At 42.8% G+C, this 7,751-nt stretch overlaps 1 protein-coding gene across 1 annotated transcript in view; it reads right to left on the reverse strand.

The window, feature by feature from the left end:
• Trpm8 (transient receptor potential cation channel subfamily M member 8) overlaps positions 1-6,896 on the reverse strand; it is an 83,493-nt gene extending 76,597 nt beyond the window's left edge. The window contains exon 1 of the mRNA XM_028755379.1: positions 6,870-6,896. The gene's annotated coding sequence lies outside the window, so the exon portion shown is untranslated. The remainder of the gene's footprint in view (positions 1-6,869) is intronic.
• Between the last annotated feature and the right edge of the window lie 855 nt (positions 6,897-7,751).

A 7,751-nucleotide genomic window follows, 5' to 3' on the forward strand; every position in this document is an offset into this window, starting at 1 on the left:
AGAGAGAGAGAGAGAGAGAGAGAGAGAGAGAGAGAGAGAGAGAGAGAAGTAATGTTTTTAAAAGTCATGAAGATAGGAATGAAACATGAACACATGAATACTCTGGTGTCTTTCACTCCTAAGATTCAGAAGTTCATACAGAAATAGAAGATATACTTCCCCATGACAATGAAAACCATGTGTCAAGAGGACATCAGATAAACACATCAAAGAAACATCTGATAATCAAGCATAACCCTAGAGGGAGAAAGAGCTACCATGGTACAGAAAAAAAGCCAAAGCAAGGCCTTGTGGGTCTGAATAAAAACAAGGCTGAAGCTGGGTTCCCTGATGACCAGCAACTAACACACCCCCTCAAGTCTCTGTGTCTTCATTGCTGAGGCTGTGCCCAGCCCATGGGTTTACTGAGAGAATCAAAGACAATGTCTTCTTATCAGACTAGCGCAGTGTTTGAACAGCATCAGTGTCAGAGCTCTATCATTTCTGCTATACTAGTGTAGGGACCTTCTGAGAACAGCAAAAGTGATGTCTGAGGGGAAGTAAGGTGTCAGGACAGTTGTCGATACATTAGTAGTTGAGAAAACCTAATTAGATTTGCATCCTAAAGACCGAGAAGCAGAGGGGAACATGTGCAAAAGAGCTGGCAAAAGAGGGGAGGGCTCCACGAGCAGAGGGTGATGGAAATAGGGATGTCACTCATTAGACTTAATGAAGAAAGTGGCTGTTAACAGGAGTTGGCTCTGAGAGCTGTTAGGCTGAGCTAACTATAATAAACAGGAACAGAAAGCAGCCTACATTTTCATCATGTACAGCTAGCTGGCTTCTCTAAAAAGAAGGTTGGTGCATCTGTCTGCAGGTTACCATGGCACTCACTACCCCAGTTTACTACAATGCTCAGCTTCATCTGACTTTGGTTCAATTTATGATTAAGCTCTTCTTTTGTTACAGGTTTTCACCTTTGAGAAGAATTGGATCTTCCTATTAATGGTCATTTCTGTGTCTTCTACTCTTACAGGTGGATCTCTTGGCTTTGTGGCAGGCATGGCCCTTCCTCCCTGACTTGCCTATCCTGGACTCACCCATCAGCATCAGCTAAACACCATACCATAGGGAAGATTTCAGTGGAGCACAGTAGAAAATGAGTATGTTAGGAGACGGGTATCAGTTGAGGTTCTTTGCAGAGAGTTCACATCTGGACAATTTGACTGATACTTACCCCCGATGCTGTAAGCTTGATTCTCTTTTCATTAGATTTTTGGACCTTGTAATAAACTCTATAGACAGCCTCACTGATGTTCTCCCTGCCACAATTATGCTTTTGTCTTTAATTTATCATGGTTAATATTTTATTGATTCTGGCTAGAAATGGCCCTAAATTTTTCATAATGATCATAAATTCTTCTACGTGCAGATTCAAGTTTGTTTTTGTTTCCTGGAAATCATATTGTTTTTTTCTGACAATAGCCTCCCTTGGGCATGGGTGACATTGCACAAGACTGTTTCTCCAGATCCATAGCATGTCACAAAGCAACTGTGAGGAAAAGAGAGGGCATATGGCAGCTCAGAGTGAAACACGAGCTCTGTGGGCAGAGTGGCTCTCAGAACTGCTGTTGGTCCTCATTTCTACATGAAATTGATACCCTCGGAGATATGCCAAAGACTGGCAGCATCATAGGGGTCAATGTTAAGCAATAGAAAGCACTTGAGATGGCAGCAGGTGGCATCCACAGTGTCCTGAATGATCAGCACTGAATTCCGAAGGGAACCAGGAAGGCAGAACACGGGTCAAATTGGATTTAAGATTGTAGATTCTGATCCACTCAACAAGGAAGGGAGCTCCTGGGTCCATGTTCTTGGCGGCCCATCTGTGGCAATCACTGGTTAAGCATTGGGGAACATAGCCATTTATGTAAGGAACCATCATTTCTGAAGCAGATGTCCTATGGGCGGGAAATGTGAAGAGGATAAATTCCTACTGAGCTAAGCAAAGATCAGAACCTTTACAACAAAAAACCCACTGGTTCTGATGCGCCAAAACAAACAGGGCCAGAATTGTCCAGAAGTTACTTAAGGATGAGAATAAATATCAAACCATCCAGTCAGAGTGGCAGAGAAACAGTGCAAAGGAGGGAGGCCGGGCTGGCATCCAATTTCTCACCTCCTAAACTGTCATCTAGAAGCAGCTAGAGCACCCTCTGCTTTGTGAGAGGGAAAATATCGGGACCTAAGGCTTCTGTCTTCAGCCAACGCAGCTGTGAGGGCAATGGAAAGAACAAGGTAAGAAAGAAAAGATGCCAGCCTAAAGTGCAAAGCCCAGCTCTGGATGGGGAATGAGGGTCAAGGGACATAGGGATTGATGAAACCAGAGAGTAAATGGAGAAAACACGGCAGGGATATGCTTTCAGTTTAGGATTTTTGTATTTTACCTCAATGAATAGAGATTTGTTTTAAAAGACCTAAAAGACTCTGTAATGCAAAGAAAGGAAGAAAGCATGAAGTGAGCAGGGGGGGGGGCGGGGGGGAGGGTAAAGTAAGAGAAAGAGACGGGTGTGAAGGCTATGGTAGCTTTGTCCAACCACACAAGGAAGCCTGCTTTAGTGGTACCCTGAGCTCGCTGATGGCCAAAGCAAAGGGAAGAACATGGCCAACTGCAAGCTCTGCCAAAGCTGGAAAAGTGCACCAAGCTCACACACAGAGCAGAGGCCAGTGTAAGAGCTGCAGCTGGGTCAAATGGATGGGGACCGTGAGTGTGACTACGAAGAGCAGCCCCAGGGCTTTTCTATGGATGGGACAATTTCAAAGCCTTTTAGCCAGGTGATAAAACTACACATGCTAACGAGTGACTGAGAAAACATGGGGAACTTGAGTGACATCTGTGGCCCTGGGCTGGGTCTAGTAAAAATCCAGTAGTTATATGTAATGCTATCCATGGCAGAGGATGGGAAGATGAATGAAAGACACATGCCACTTCCCTGCAGGATACTTTTTCTGACACAATGGTAAACTAAAAGAAAATGGTCTTGACATCCTGAGTCTCAGGGTCAGAAGAATCCTTGGTATAAGTTTGTAATTCCTACAGTATCAATTGTATAATTCCTACAGCATCAATCATGTGATATCTGCAGCACCAACTATGTAGCACCTACAGCTCCTACCATGTAATTTCTGCAGCTTCAATCAGGTAGTACCCAGGGTACCAGACAAAACATGTGTGCTTCCTATATCATCCTAAATGATGTCAAAGCTGATCACTACAGTAAGTTTCAATGAGTGTACCTTAAAGTCAGACTCATGAGGATGGGGGTATAGAATTTAACCATCTGATTTAACAGATTTATTTGACAGTGAAATTTTGGCTCTATATTTTCTTCCATATCTCAGTTATTTTGATCTACAGTTCTTTCAGGGATTTCTAAGGGATCTAGTGCATTTAGTGGGCTCCCTGTGTCCACCAGGAGGTGATCTCAGTGAAAATTTACAATTGAGGTGGGCTCTTAGAATGTATCTGTATTTTAGGGTGGCTCTAAACCTAAGACAGCAACTTCCCACTCAGGCAACAGAGGTTTACATCACAGGCTCACTCAACAGACTACTCTGAGCCTCCAAACAAGTGGTTCTCAACCAGGGTTCTGTGACTGTTTAATACAGTTCCTCATTTTGTGGTGACCTCAACCATAAAATTATTTCACTGGTACTTCATAACTATCTACTGTTATGAGTCATAATGTAAGTACCTGACATACAAGATATCTGATATGTGACCCCAAAGGGAACATGACCCACAGGCTGAGAACACTGCCCTAGACTCACTTCCTGTACTCTCGGAGTGAGTTTGCAGGTATGAACCACACTTGTAGAACTTCTGATCTGCCCTGCAATGCTACAGATCAAACAGTGAACACCCATTCTTAGACTTCACTGAGAAGTCCACAGAACATCTAATCAAATCTTTCAAGAACACAGTCTGTAATTGTCAAGACCTGAAGAGGCAGCCTCATGTAAGCTCCAGATCAGTGTTCTTCCAAAATCAACTTGAACTCATGAACAGTGCAATCTACTCATTCTAGAGCATAAAACTCTAGCATACTCCACCAGCACAGAAATACTTCCACATGCCAGAAATAAAGAACAGGTGTGCCACATGCCTGCTGTGTGCTAGGTTTTGTGCCCAGCTCCTGACTCCCTTCCAATGAGAACTCTTATGTGGATGAGAAAGACAAAACACAGAGAAGCCAATTTTTCCAGAGTCCCACAGTTGATAAGTAAAACACAAAAGTTCCAATCCAACCAGGCTATCCCAAATCCCAATCTTGAAACTTTAAGTAGCTTTGTGCCACTTCAATATCTCTTTAAGAAGATAGAGATTATCTTTACTGCTATGTTAATGCACTACCAAATATAAACCATTAGAAAGCTATTTTGTCACAGAGAGGTCAAGGCCACCATAAGAACATGGCCCACAGAATCAACTAACCAGGGCTCATAGGGGCTCACAGAGACTGATGACAATCAGGGAGGCAGTATGGGTCTGACCTAGGTCCTCTGCGTATATGCTATGGTTATATAGTTTGGTGTTCTTGTAGGATTCCTGATAGTGGAGCAGGGGCTGTCTCTGACTCTTTTGCCTACTTCTGGAACCCTTTCCCTCCTACTGGCTTGCCTCACCCAGCTTGATATGAGGGCATGTGTCTAGTCTTATTGTGACTTGTTATGCAACGTTTGGCCTATATCCTTGGGAAGGCAGCTCTTTTCTGATGGGAAGCAGAGGAGGAGTGGATTTGGAAGAGGTAGGAGGTGGGAAAGAGGAAGTAGGAGGAGTGGAGGGAGGGGAAAATGTGATTGGATGTAATATAAGAAAGAGAGAAAGAAAGAAAGAAAGAAAGAAAGAAAGAAAGAAAGAAAGAAAGAAAGAAAGAAAGAAAGAAAGTTTTGTTTGTAGCCACTGTGGCTTTTTAAAGTTGGCGGGGGGTGGAGATAGCTTGCATATGGAAGTCAGCAGACAATTTACAGGAGTTGGTTCTCTCCTTCCAATATGTGGGTTCTGGGGATTAGTCTCACATTCTCAGCTTGGATGAAGTCACCCTCACTCACTTGGTGAGCCACCTCACCAGCACCCCTGTGTCCTTTATTACTAGTGCTAATAAATAAGTTCTGTAATCTGTAAGTCATCATTAGCAATGGAATATTCTCACACTCTCTGAACCAGGCACACGTGAGAGTCAGTGATGTTATTGTCTTCGTACAATAGTACGACTTCTACGACTACCTCTTAGCTTGACTTTCTCAGCCACCGATCTGATCCTTTGATGCCATTTTCAAAAAATATGGACAATTGTGTCCCTTTATGGTAAACACAAATGAAAAATACGCTGTCTTATGTAGCATCAAGTAGAAGAGGGCTCTGGTTTGTGCTCTGAGAACACCCCAGAGGGCCTGGCACCAAACCCCATCCTGTTCCTGCTCCTCTCTTCCTTCCCATCAATTATTCATTGTAATGGGGAGAGTGACACTTCAGAGACTTCAGATATGTGTGACACCACTCAGAGACATCCATCTCTCCATCCTCGTTCTGGCAATAGCATGGGAGAGGTGTGTGCAGAGACGCACAGGCCTGTGGGGGATCACCTTGATCCTTATCTGTAACTCACCATGGAGAAGAACTAAAACTTTTGTTGTTGTTATTGAAGACATTTTCCTGTTTTTCTAGTTGCAACAGGATAGAAGTCTGAACAGGTGGGTTAAAAACTGGCGAAATGGCAAATTTTGTGGAAGTTTAAGATTATTGGGCCCAGGTGGGCATAGTGCCCAAATCTGTGATACCAGAACTTGGAAGACAGAAGCAGAAGGATCTCTGTGAGTCTGAAGTCAGTCTTTTCTATATATCAAGCTCCAGGATGGCCAAGACTACATAGAGAAACCCTGTGTCAACAAAACAAATAACAACAACAATAATAATATTGGTTCTCCTGGACCCTCCCTGCTCTAAGGACCATGGGCAAAAACAGGCCATGGACAGAGCTTAAAGGTGCTATTTGCCAAGAAGTATTCTAGAACTAGATGAACAGCAAGCAGGCCACAGAGGAACCTAGACCCTGCTGCTTTCATAAATGCCTAAAGAAGCACCAATTCATATACAAAGAATATAGATGAGGACAACTTCAACCCAAACTTTAGAGAATGATAACTACAAAGTCACAGCCTTGAAGTGGTCCTCCCTTTACTCCTGGGATTCTGAGAAGGCGAAAGTCCTTCTCAGGATGTTCATATTAGTATGGTTACAGCACATTCAAAGGGCACCGACACTCTGCAGTCCCAACACCACAAATGTCCACATGAGCCTTAAAGTGAACTAGAAGTGAAACCTTAAATCATTCACCCAGCCCCTCTGCTTTCTCACTGACTTCTAAATAATACAAGAGATGCCCATTCCAGTCAGCTGAGAGATCCAGACAGGCCACAGTGAGTAAACACAAGCCGAGCCCGTTTTCCTTCTTTAGCTAGCAAAGAAAATTTGCTATCTGAATCCACCTTCTTGAATTAATTCCATCTCACCGGAGCATTGATTTACAAAAACTTATTCAGAGTCTCAGTAGATAGGGAAGTCATTAGGAAAGCTATTTTGAAGACTGTCCATCAATCCATCTATCCATCAATCAGGAAAGGGAACATGCAATCATTTTTTAAAACCATGCCCCAGAAATTCTAGAAGAAATTCGTACATTTATAAACCAACTCAAATGGAGAGGAGGTAATCTGTAAAGCAGCATCTTGCCCCCATCCCTTGAAGGTACCAACTCATCACATTGACTGTCCAAGCCACAGCAAGGGCGGCACTCACAGAGGGGAGAAAGCAAAAGCTGAGAACATACCGTGGAGCTGCTCAACCAGCCAAGAGCTTCTCTCTCCCCAAAGAGCCTGCTTGTCTCTTAGCCCACTGGAGGAGGGAGGACTTTATAGTCACACACATCCCAGCCCAGCCCCGCCTCCCGCACTAAGCTTCTTTGAAGAGAAGGAATACAGAAAGAAAAAAAAAGAAAAAGTCACACCATGCAAGAGCAATTTTAGCAGCTGAATAGAGAGACAAGCAGTGCCTAAGAATGCAGAAATGCTAAGATGGTAATTATTAAATTCCAGTAAGGTAAGCAGTCCTGATTTCCACTCTTGGCTTGCCAATAGAATTAATTCATACTAAAACCTAATTTCTACAGTTAGTGGCACATTTTAAAAACCACAAATGAGATGGGAAATGCTCATCATGAAAAATGATGAAATTAACTAAAGAATTAAAATCTTTAATTAAAATTAGAAAAACACTCTTAAATGGAAGTGATTTAACCAACATTGATTGCTCTTTTGCATATTTGTAGATTCTCCAACTCTATCTTTCATTCAGTCTTGGGCTACCAACACTGGGCTTAGGAGTGTGTCACTTAAGCTGAGCTGGGCCAGCTTTGCTAATGTACAGATATTTCCACCTAAGTCCTCTTTACTGTCTGTGTGTCTAGACCAGAAAAGAAGAGAAGATTTAAGAAGATATACATGAATGGCCAGTGGATAGATTTGAATCACACCACCAACATCATGCCTTTGTTCTAACTGGGAGTCTTCAAGTATTGGCTATTGTCTCCAGTATAAGATTATATATGGAGTATAAGCTACTAACATGTACAAAGAGGGGAGTGTAGTTTCAAATTTGATAACATTTGCAGAAAAGATAGTTCAGTCAATCCATTGATTGCCTGGAAAGCAGA

This window comes from Grammomys surdaster, unplaced genomic scaffold (assembly GCF_004785775.1).
Source record: "Grammomys surdaster isolate TR1022 unplaced genomic scaffold, NIH_TR_1.0 126059, whole genome shotgun sequence".
In the NCBI taxonomy this organism is placed as follows: domain Eukaryota; kingdom Metazoa; phylum Chordata; class Mammalia; order Rodentia; family Muridae; genus Grammomys; species Grammomys surdaster.